At 53.5% G+C, this 12,500-nt stretch overlaps 1 non-coding gene across 1 annotated transcript; it reads right to left on the minus strand.

The window, feature by feature from the left end:
- Window positions 1-428: 428 nt before the first annotated feature.
- On the minus strand, window positions 429-586 carry LOC118515962. The gene has a single exon (XR_004907553.1). It is a non-coding gene; the product is annotated as a 5.8S ribosomal RNA (ribosomal RNA).
- Window positions 587-12,500: the final 11,914 nt, after the last annotated feature.

Raw genomic sequence — 12,500 nt, forward strand, 5'->3', positions numbered from 1 at the left:
TAAATCACCCCTGTCGTGCTAACCTCACTCACCCACACGGCGTGAGCACGTCTCGCGACTGCAACTGGATGCGAGGAAAGATACGAGCGCGTTGGGCCGCAAGTGTTACTCGACCCGAGCCAACCGGTGGAAGTCCCCGTGCAATTGGTGATAACCTTATATGCTGTGGTGGATACATCCGTTGGTTGATACTAGAGGTCGAACCGTGCGACTTGACGCGCGCTCGCTCTTCACCCATGCTCACATGTGTGTGTGTGTGTTTAGGTTTGTGTACCATACCTCGTATGTCTCTCTGTGTTAGCACTCTCACTTTCAGCGCCCACGGTCCCGACAAGGATGCGGATCCGAGCACGCCATGCTGCGACAGCCTACCCCCCTATGATGGGGTCAGGACGGTCAGTTTGGTTAGAGTGTTGAGATAACTTGGTAGGCACTCAAGGATGTGTGCATCGGTCGGGTTGAGTCGTCCGATGCGCCATATGCGTTCAACGTGTCGATGTTCATGTGTCCTGCAGTTCACATTCTGACGCGCATTTAGCTGCGGTCTTCATCGATCCATGAGCCGAGTGATCCCCTGCCTAGGGTTTAACGTACACACCGAACTAGTTGATGAATGGAACCGAAGTCCATCCATCCATTATACACATACCAACACACAACTCTGGTTCCCTAGTACCACACTGCAGGCGCCCACGGCCCCGACGGATGCGGAGCCGAGCACGCCAAAGTGCGACTGTCGATCACCCCTTTGTGACACGACAATCAGTCAGTGTATAAGGTACCCGGTACTACCAAAGTGTGCATCTTTACTGACCTTCGCCGAGGCAGTGGTATGTGTATCCCTTTGAAAGAGTTGCTTTCGCTCAACTCTACCAAGTGTGCTACACCATCTTGTGGTTGTAGCGTGCGCGTCAGCATATTGTGCCGACGATGCGTTTGGCAACCTCACTCTCGGACTTGTTTGATGGGTAATGATATGTCCATTATACACAAACCAACACACAACTCTGGTTCCCTAGTACCACACTGCAGGCGCCCACGGCCCCGACGGTTGCGGAGCCGAGCACGCCAAAGTGCGACTGTCGATCACCCCTTTGTGACACGACAATCAGTCAGTGTATAAGGTACCCGGTACTGCCAAAGTGTGCGTCTTTACTGACCTGCGCCGAGTCAGTGGTATGTGTATCCCTTTGAAAGAGTTGCTTTCGCTCAACTCTACCAAGTGTGCTACACCATCTTGTGGTTGTAGCGTGCGCGTCAGCATGTGATGCCGACGATGCGTTTGGCAACCTCACTCCCGGACTTGTTTGATCGGTAATGATCCTTCCGCAGGTTCACCTACGGAAACCTTGTTACGACTTTTACTTCCTCTAAATCATCAAGTTCGGTCAACTTCGGCCGTGCCAACTGCAGCTCACGAAGGAACCGCGGAAGGTATGCCTCCAGAGACCTCACTAAATAATCCATCGGTAGTAGCGACGGGCGGTGTGTACAAAGGGCAGGGACGTAATCAGCGCTAGCTAATGACTAGCACTTACTAGAAATTCCAGGTTCATGGGGACCGTTGCAGTCCCCAATCCCAACTAAATGAGCATTTGGGTGATTTCCCGTTCCTCTCGGAATGGGGGCGCCTATTGGCGAGAACACGCTGCTGCCCACATTGTAGCACGCGTGCAGCCCAGAACATCTAAGGGCATCACGGACCTGTTATCGCTCACTCTCACCTTGCTAAACACAAGTTGTCCCGCTAAGCAGGGCAAACTAGTGCGACGACCGCCCGCGAAGGCGCCGCCGCCCCGTAACGTCAGGTGCGCCCGGAGGCACACTGCTGACAGCGTTCTAGTTAGCTTGTTTGAGTCGCGTTCGTTATCGGAATTAACCAGACAAATCATTCCACGAACTAAGAACGGCCATGCACCACTACCCTTAAATTTGAGAAAGAGCTCTTAATCTGTCTTACCTCGATAAGTTCGGACCTGGTAAGTTTTCCCGTGTTGAGTCAAATTAAGCCGCAAGCTCCACTTCTTTTTTTTTTTTTTTAAATTGCATTCGTTTATTCATTTAAATTTATAAATGTTTTGCCGCGTTACTTATTTATAAACAATAAACGATACAGAAACACGCATGAACAATTATAAAACGAATAAACCTCTCCATTGCCGGCGGCCTTCCCGACGGAGGCGTAGCCACCGGCTGCAATGGCGTCCCTGACTACATTTAGTAAGGGCACGCGCCCCGCCTAGCTATTCGTAAACGCAACATTAAAAATGAAGGACTTACGTTTACACACCTAACATTAACGAAGCGGGCGTGCCCGCGGTTCGTCGAGTCTCCATTTTTCCTAATACTAACGATGAGTATGTACGCACACACACATGCACACACATAATCACGCTAACACTTTGACGCTTACGGTGGGACAGAACAAACATCCGCACAAAACGTAAACGAACAAGACGGACCTAACTCTCACCGTGCACGCGCACGCTCTCTCTCCCACTGCTGGTCGGGTACGAACATCCGCACAAAGCGGACGACGCAAAATGCCGAACGTACCCGAACCGAGCGCACGCGCGCTCTCTCTCGCCCGACTGTGCTAGAACGAACGACCGCACAAAGCGGAGACGGCAAAATGCCGGTCTCGCCCGGTCGTGTTTTCGCACGCTCGCTGACTGGCCGATCGTTTCGGCCGTAACCGCTCCCACTCAACGCGTAGACGTGTTGGTGGTCGCGATGGCGGCTTCTACGTCGGCCGACATTAAGCCGCGATGGCGATCCTGTCGCTCGTGGCGGCGTTGGCGTTCTCGCGCGCGCCTGTTGGCCCGTCGTCGGGCTAGCTCCTCCTCCGTCGGCGGTGCTCTACTTCGACGAGTTCGGCCCGAACGCAATGGCGGCAATGTACCCGCGCGTAATTGGGCGCGGTATTCCCGCTGCCGTTGGTTCCGCCTTAGCCGACGACGAAGTAACACTTCGGCCGATGGCGGAACCCGTTCGGGCCGAACTGGGCGTTGACTCTCCTGCTGCTGATTGGACGGGTGCTGTTGTTGGTCCATGTCCATCTCCCCGATGGCGGATGTCTGCCGTTGCCGGCGTCTTCGCCGTTGGCCAGCGTTTCTGGCTTCACGGCGGACCTGTTGCCGAACGCGTTCCGCCAGCTCATTGGCGGAAACGATCCCGCCAGCGATGGCCGCGTTTTCGGCAACCTGCTGCTCCAGCCACCTTTGTTGTAGGAAGCTGCAGATCCGCCGTGCTGCCGTGGCCGTTCGCTGCCAAGCCTCCGGGCTCGACAGCAGAAAACGCTCCAGCTCATCGGGGGAAATGACGACGCCGTCCGCGTCCGTCAGGAACTGCACTCTTATGTCGGCGAACCTCGGACAGTGGAACACCACGTGCTCTGCCGACTCCACGGTGTTGTCGGCGCAGAATGGGCAGGTCGGGGCAGAGGTGAAACCCATAGCATGTAGGTACTCCCGGAAGAAGCCATGTCCGGAGAGTACCTGGCTAAGAAAGAAATCAACCTCGCCGTGCTTCCTACCTACCCAGCCGGCAATATCCGGCAGCACGCGGTGAGCCCATCGTAGGAACCTGCTCGCGGTCGGATGAGCGGCATCCTGGTCCCACGATGTCTGCCACTGCCTGATGGTCGCCGAGTGCTCCAGCCGCTTGATGACCTCCTTGTCTATCAGCACCCGCCTCTGCAACGCCCGTTGATGCCTGGTATAGCACCGCGCGATCTCGTCCACCTGCAGGTGTAGCGGGACCAGTCCAGCCAGCACTACCGCCGTGTCGTAGCCGACGGTACGGAAGGTCCTGGCGACACCTTTCGCCAAAGGTCGCTGCAGCTGCTCCAGTTTCCGCCTGCACCACTGGAACTTCACCGCCTCCGCCCAGATGGGTGCCGCGTATCGCACAACCGAGTCCGCCACTGCTGCCAGCAGCCGACGTTTAGCCATCCTCGGTCCGGCGTGGTTGGACATCACGCCGGTGGCCAGCTTCACCACACGGAGTGCCTTTGCGGTGGCCTTCTCGACGTGTGGCTTCCACGAGAGGTGGTCGTGAAGCATGACCCCGAGGTAGCGTATCGCCGGCTTCGAGCGGACCTCGACGCCGTTGATCACTACGGGCACCGCTGGATGGCCCCGACGCAGACTGGAGATGAGGACGATCTCCGTCTTTTCCGGGGCCAGCTGCAACCGATGTTGCTCCATCCAGGCGGAAATCGCTGCCACAGCTTCCTCTGCTACACCTGCCGCCTCCTCCGGTGTACACCCCTTGGCGAGTACTGCCAGGTCGTCCGCAAAGCCGATGACGGATGCACCTTCCGGCAGCTGCACTCCGAACACGCCGTCGTACAGGATATTCCACAGGGTGGGGCCCAGAATGGACCCCTGCGGAACACCTGCCGTTACTCGGCGTGTTACCGGACCGGAGCTGGTATCATACGTCAGCTCACGGTCGGAGAAGTACTCCTGCAGGATGCTGCGCAGTCCTGAGGGCACTCCTTTGGTCTGCAGCGCCAGTGCTATGGCCTGCCAGTCTGCGGAATTGAAGGCGTTACGGACGTCCAGAGCAACGACAAGCAGGCAGCGCTTGTCGCGTCTATTCGTTCGCCCGAAACTCATCGCAGATCTGGCAGCCTCCATCACCAGCCCAACCGCCTGAAGTGTCGACCGACCACGCCGAAAGCCGAACTGGTATTCGGAGAGGAGCGGCTCCGTCGGCATCTCGATGTGGTCGTTCAGGCGGTTCAGCAGTACTCGCTCGTACACCTTGCCGGGCGTGTCCAGCAACATCACCGGTCTCACCGATGACGGCTCGCCCGGGGGTTTTCCCGGTTTGGGAAGCAGCACCAGCTTCGCCTTCCTCCATTGCCGCGGGAAGCGGCCAGCATCCATCTGCTCCTGGAGGAGCCTCGCGAACGTCGTCGGATGCGCCCGGATGGCAGCCGAAAGGGCAGCGTTCGGCAGTCCATCCAGACCGGGCGCCTTCCGAGGGTTCAGGCCAGCTGCGATGTCGAGCAACTCCTGCTCCGTCACTGGCCTGATGTCGACGCCGTCCGATTCGATGGTAGGCCAGGCAACAGGGGGGTGGTTCGGGCACAGCGCGTCCACAATGCGCTGCAGAACGGCCGGATCGCGTTCTTGTGCGACGCGGCTCCCTCCGAGCCGTCGCAGGAGCTCCCCCTGCCACCTACCCGTCTCATCATCCTCCAGGTGTTGCAGAAACTCATTGTAACGGTCCCGCTTGCTAGCCCGGATCTCAGCTGTCAGCAGCTGGCGGGCCTCCTGGTGCCGTGCAGAAGCTGTTCTGCGGGCTGCCGTGTCGCTAGTCGGTACCCTGCTGTACCGTTCCCAAGCCAGGCGGCAGTTCTCCCGTAGCCGGCCGATTTCTGGTGTCCACCAGTACGCCGGACGTCCTGTGTGGCCGACTGACGGGGAAACCTCCGCCATGATCTCGCTGCACGCCCGGCTCAGGGTTCGGGTCAGGCCCTCAGGGTCCGTGGCCTCCTCCACGAAGTTGGCTGCCCGCAACGCGATGTCGAACAGCTCCCGGTTAAACTCCTTTGCCCGCCAGCGTCTGCCCGCTGCTCTCACTGCTGGTGCTGCTTCTGCTCCCGTAGAGTTGCGGCTCGTTGCCGCCGGCCTTTCCCCCACCTCGAAGCGGATGTACCGGTGGTCGCTGAATGAGTAAGTTCCCAGCATCCTCCATTGCCTGTCGGGGTCCCCGACGAGGTCCTGCCTGCTGATGGAAGTACTGGCGAAGGCGACGTCCACGATGCTCGGGCGAGCGACGCCGTTCCCGAGGAAGGTGGCTTCCCTCCCCAGGTTCAGGACGTCGAGCCCGAGACCCTCCGCCAGCTGTAGCAGTTCCTCGCCCTTCGCGTTGGTCCTGCTGCTGCCCCAGGCGCTATGCCAGGCGTTGAAGTCGCCGGCAAGCAACACTCGGGGGCGTCCTGAGGCGAGCACCTCAATGCGTTGCAGCATCTCGACAAACTGGGGAACCCCGATGCTTGGCGACGCGTAACACGCTATGATCGTGACGCCTGCCACGTCCGCCGCCACGATGCCGGGAAAACTCGAGCTCCAGATCCGCTGAACCGGGTGGGAGTATCCGCTCGCGACAATGGCCACCAGCCTGTCGCGGTCCACCACCCAGTTTGCGTTCCCGTCCGGAACCGAACTCAGCTCGCACACCACCATAACGTCCGCCCGCTCCGTCCGCATTGTGTGGAGAGCCAGGTCCTGCGCACTCCGACTCCTACCTCCAGCCTGGGGGCCTCCTCCAGCCGACACGAGGAGTAGTCTATAATAAGGCGATCTTTTTGGAGCAGGGCTTCCGCTTCCACTCGCGGTAGCCGCACGCGGGCCCGCTTTGTGGCATCTGCCCGCTCCCAGATGCGAAGCGAGGCCACCGCTGGCTCCTTGGCGAGTGCCGCCTTCAACGCCTCCCTGATCGTCTCCTCCTCCGTGAGGTTGTCGACGTTTTTCAGAACAACCTCCGCCATCTCCGTCAGGACCCTGGCGGATCCCAGCTCTCCCAGCGTGGACTGAATGCGGCTGCACAGCGCCGCCGAGTCCATGTCCCGTGCCAGCTCCATCCGAAGGTTCCCCTTCGGTGTCCGCTTGCCGATACGGATGCAGTGCTGGACATCCTCCAGGGCCGGGCTCGTCCGGATGGGTCGGTACATCTCGGCGAAGGAGACCCCCGGTGCTGGGAACCACCAGAATGGCGTCTGGTCGTCGCCTTTTCGTCCGCCGGTTTGCCTGTGCGGGGCGTTGGGCTCTTGGTTGCTGGTTGCGGCCGCTAGCCGCTGCTGAGGTGCAGCTGAAGGCTGGGCCTTTTGCCGCTTCCCCACAACTGCCAACCACCTACCAGGGCCGTCACGGTAGATTGCTGCTGCTGCCGCCTGGTTTCGATGCGGAAAGTCGTACGGCTGTTGCAGGGGCTGGGACCGCTGCCCGTGCCCGCTCCTCGCCCTCATCTGCTTCTCTTCCTCCTGGATCTCTCGGCGCAGCTGCTCCTGCAGTTCCAGCATGCGATGCTGGGCAGGACCCTGCGACTGGCGTGCCTCGGCTCTCTCCCTCTGCTGAGAGCGCCTGAGTGTCCTTTTGCTGGGCTGCAACTTGGAAGAGGCTTGGTTTCCCAAGCGCACGCCAGTCGCTGAATCCTCCAGCTGCAGCAAGCTCCACTTCTTGTGGTGCCCTTCCGTCAATTCGTTTAAGTTTCAACTTTGCAACCATACTTCCCCCGGAACCCGATTTTGGTTTCCCGGAAGCTACTGAGAGCACCGAATGTAGTAGCGTCTCCCAATTGCTGATTGGCATCGTTTACGGTTAGAACTAGGGCGGTATTTAATCGCCTTCGATCCTCTAACTTTCGTTCTTGATTAATGAAAGCATCCATGGCAAACGCTTTCGCTTCAGTTGGTCCTACGACGGTCTACGAATTTCACCTCTCGCGCCGTAATACCAATGCCCCCAACTACTTCTGTTAATCATTACCTCTGGGTCTATACAAAACCAACCAAAAGACTCAGACCGAGGTCATGTTCCATTATTCCATGCAAGATTATTCTCGGCCAACGCCAACCCTGGGCGGGTGTGGACGCTTTTGTACTAGCCTGCTTGAAGCACTCTAATTTGTTCAAGGTAAATGGGAGCTGCCCGGGCACCACGCACCGGCTCGGGACGTGCCCGACCGATCACGAGGTTGACGCCCAGGCACACCATTGTGAGTCGCAGCCGCGAGCTCGCGCACGAACGTATCCGGCGTGTGCCGGGCGCCCGCGGCGGTCGCGTGTCTGGACGGGGAATCAACTTCGAACGTTTTAACCGCAACAACTTTAATATACGCTAGTGGAGCTGGAATTACCGCGGCTGCTGGCACCAGACTTGCCCTCCACTTGATCCTTATTGAAGGATTTATGCTCAATTCATTCCAATTATGGACCATCGTTAGAGAGGTCCATATTGTTATTTCTCGTCACTACCTCCCCGTGCCGGGATTGGGTAATTTACGCGCCTGCTGCCTTCCTTGGATGTGGTAGCCATTTCTCAGGCTCCCTCTCCGGAATCGAACCCTGATTCCCCGTTACCCGTCGCAACCATGGTAGTCCTCTACACTACCATCAATAGTTGATAGGGCAGACATTTGCAAGATCTGTCGTCGGTCAAGCGACCATACGATCGGCATCCTTATCCAGACTTCAACTCAAGCCGCCCGGAGGCGATTGGTTTTACTAATAAGTGCACCAGTTCCACCGCCCGCAAGCGGACAGCGGTCCCGGCATGTTGCATGTATTAGCTCTGGCTTTTCCACAGTTATCCAAGTAACTGATGGGTGGATGATCTTGTGAATTATGGCTGTTGTACTGAGCCTTATGCGGTTTCACATTCATTTATGTTTGTACTTAGACATGCATGGCTTAACCTTTGAGACAAGCGTATATTACTGGTAGGATCAACCAGAATTCGTCTTCGTCAATTGCTTGTTCGATATTTTTTGTCTACCAGGGCACCAGTCCCCGCAGACTCTCTTTCTACGTTCATCAGGTGACACAATCTTTGTTGTGACCACTCTCATTGACCTGCGGCAGTACACCGACTCCACAGCGCCAATAACCACACGAGCAAAGGTTGTTCAGGAGGATGTCAGATTATCGATGTACATCGTACACCAACATTTGACGTACCGAGGCATTACACCCCGCACGCCCCCAACAGGACCAATCAAGGCTCGCATACGACCTGCGACTTACTGCGGCTCCCTGAAGGTCCCCGTAGGACGACCATCACCAGTTAAGGTGTAGTTGACTTGTCAGGGCACGGTAGTCCCCACAAGTCCCCGATTATTCGTGGATATCGTCCTACGATTGTTTCTGACTCCTTTTGCTCCCCGCAGGTCCCCGTAGGACGACCATCACCAGTTAAGGTGTAGTTGACTTGTCAGGGCACGGTAGTCCCCACAAGTCCCCGATTATTCGTGGATATCGTCCTACGAGTTTTTGTGACCCTTGGGTTCCCGGCAGGTCCCCGTAGGACAACCATCACCAGTTAAGGTGTAGTTGACTTGTCAGGGCACGGTGGTCCCCACAAGTCCCCGATTATTCGGAGATATTGTCCTACGAGTTTTAGTGACCCTTTTGTTCCCCGCAGGTCCCCGTAGGACGACCATCACCAGTTAAGGTGTAGTTGACTTGTCAGGGCACGGTAGTCCCCACAAGTCCCCGATTATTCGTGGATATCGTCCTACGAGTTTTTGTGACCCTTGGGTTCCCGAACTTTGCTACGATGGTTCTGCCTCCAGAGGAGACTTATGAACACTTCGTATCATTTCTTACACCGAACCATGGGATCGCGAGATTGCTCCCGGATCCCTAATCACCTTACATTTTCGTTTCGTTTCCGTACACTACGATGAGCTAATTCAATTTGTTTGTTCGTCTGGCGAACGTTTTATTGCGGAATTACCGCGGTACTTCCAGCCGGGTATGGCTGCCGTACGACCTACAGGATAGATCATCGAACCACTTTTCGTGCATATTGTCCGTCGAGGGTATCACCTCGATACCCCCAACAGACCTTTGGACACTTCCTCACTACTCCTTGGAGCAGCAATCAGGGAACCATATAGTAGGAACAGCCGAATATGGAACTCTTTTCGTACTTTGGACACCTCCTATAACTTGTATGGCGACTTCGGGGACCTTCATTTCGTTCTCAGTTGGTACCCCTATTTCGGTCTTTGGACACCTCGTCTTACCCGTATAACTCACTTTAGGTCCACTTATTTGCCTGATATCTCATCGTGAACCCGTTTTTCGTACACCGTACACACCTAGGAACACCACATATGCGTTTCCCTTTCGATCGTGAAGTTTTCAAATTTTTCGATTTTTGGTCCTAGAAATTCATGAACGGTGGGAGACCAAAATTTTTCATAAAAAAAAAATTTTCACCGTTTGACCATAAAAACCTTCTTTTCGTACATACCCCATCATTTCTTCACGTTTTAGGCCATTTCTGAAATTTTCGCTTCGATAGTGTGTCCCCTATAATACAAAATGAACATTTTGCATCTCCCACAAGTGGCCATTTTTTTCCGCCACTGAAGAACACGACCTCGGGAACTCGGACCTAGGACGTGGCCATGTAAGTCATAGGCCACCCCAACTTTTGCAAAATACTGTTTCTTTTCACTTTTCATGATCTAAGGCGCGTTCCGACGGCGTTTTGAACAAATTTATGAGAAAAAAAATTTTGACCCTCGGACCAAAATTTTTTCGTTCGGGGCCCCATGGCCTATGGCCAGTATGGGAACTCGGGATGCCGATATGACAAAATTTGTCAAAAAATCACTAAAAAGTCGCTATGGCCCATTATTTAGAGCTTGTTGAGACCTTTCTAAAACACCTTGGTTGACCCCTGTCCGATAAGTAGTTTTCGAGATATTCGAGAAAATGTGATTTTTTGGGACTTAGAAAATTTTTGACCCGTACCCTAAGAAAAAGTGATTTTTTCATAGGACAATTTTTTCTTCGCAAATACTGTTTGGTTTCACTTTTCATTATTAGAAACGCGTTCCGAAGCCATTTTCATCAAAATCTCGTGAAAAAAAAATTTCACCCCCGGACCAAAAGTTGGCCGTTCGGTGCCCTATGGCCTATGGCCAGTATGGGAACCAAGGATGCCGATATGCGAAAAAGTGTCAAAAAATCACTTGAAAGTCGCTATGGCTCATTAAATAGAGCTTGTAAAGACCTTTCTAAAACACCTTGGTTGACCCCTGTCCGATACGTAGTTTTCGAGATATTCGAGAATAAGTGATTTTTTGGGACTTAGAAAATTTTTGACCCGTACCCTAAGAAAAAGTGATTTTTTCATAGGACAATTTTTTCTTCGCAAATACTGTTTGGTTTCACTTTTCATTATTAGAAACGCGTTCCGAAGCCATTTTCATCAAAATCTCGTGAAAAAAAAATTTCACCCCCGGACCAAAAGTTGGCCGTTCGGTGCCCTATGGCCTATGGCCAGTATGGGAACCAAGGATGCCGATATGCGAAAAAGTGTCAAAAAATCACTTGAAAGTCGCTATGGCTCATTAAATAGAGCTTGTAAAGACCTTTCTAAAACACCTTGGTTGACCCCTGTCCGATACGTAGTTTTCGAGATATTCGAGAATAAGTGATTTTTTGGGACTTAGAAAATTTTTGACCCGTACCCTAAGAAAAAGTGATTTTTTCATAGGACAATTTTTTCTTCGCAAATACTGTTTGGTTTCACTTTTCATTATTAGAAACGCGTTCCGAAGCCATTTTCATCAAAATCTCGTGAAAAAAAAATTTCACCCCCGGACCAAAAGTTGGCCGTTCGGTGCCCTATGGCCTATGGCCAGTATGGGAACCAAGGATGCCGATATGCGAAAAAGTGTCAAAAAATCACTTGAAAGTCGCTATGGCTCATTAAATAGAGCTTGTAAAGACCTTTCTAAAACACCTTGGTTGACCCCTGTCCGATACGTAGTTTTCGAGATATTCGAGAATAAGTGATTTTTTGGGACTTAGAAAATTTTCGACCATGACATATATGAAAAGTGATTTTTCATAGGACCAAAAAGTTTGTCCAAATAGGGTTTTGGTTCACTTTTTATGGTCAGATAAGTGATCCGATGCTATTTTCATGATCATTAGAGGGATTTCACGCTGTGACCAAAAATTTTCATACTTCATATTGCTCCGGTGCCGTATATGGGAGGACCGGGGGAACATGTCTTCGTAAGTCGTGATGTTCAGTGACGGATTTCTGGGACTTAGAAAAAAAATGTGCTCTCAGGCACATTATATGTTTCATACACACATGGATTTTCATTCTTCATACTTGTCCCGGTGCCGTATATGGGAGGACCGGGGGAACATGTCTTCGTAAGTCGTGATGTTCAGTGACGGATTTCTGGGACTTAGAAAAAAAATGTGCTCTCAGGCACATTATATGTTCCATACACACATGATTTTCATTCTTCATACTTGTCCCCGTGCCGTATATGGGAGGACCGGGGGAAGATGTGTTTGTAAGTCGTGATGTTCAGTGACGGATTTCTGGGACTTAGAAAAATAAATGTACCCTTAGGCACATTATTTGTATCAATAATTGTATCCCCAGCCTTTCATGGGGAACTTTTCCGTATTCCCGGACTTGTACATTTTTCGGGTTCCACCTCCCGACAATGTATCTCTACTGTGCATTACGTACCTTATAACGCACGGCACCCATTGGGTGACTCCACTTAACCATCTTTCGATAATGCCCGTGTTGCAGATATAATCCCAACACCTACCAGGCTTTATATGTACATCGAACGTTACATACGATGCACCCCGTATTCCCGGACTTGTACATTTTTCGGGTTCCACCTCCCGATAATGTATCTCTACTGTGCATTACGTACCTTATAACGCACGGCACCCATTGGGTGACTCCACTTAACCATCTTTCGATAATGCC

This window comes from Anopheles stephensi, unplaced genomic scaffold, assembly GCF_013141755.1.
Source record: "Anopheles stephensi strain Indian unplaced genomic scaffold, UCI_ANSTEP_V1.0 ucontig210, whole genome shotgun sequence".
Taxonomy (NCBI): Eukaryota; Metazoa; Arthropoda; class Insecta; order Diptera; family Culicidae; genus Anopheles; species Anopheles stephensi.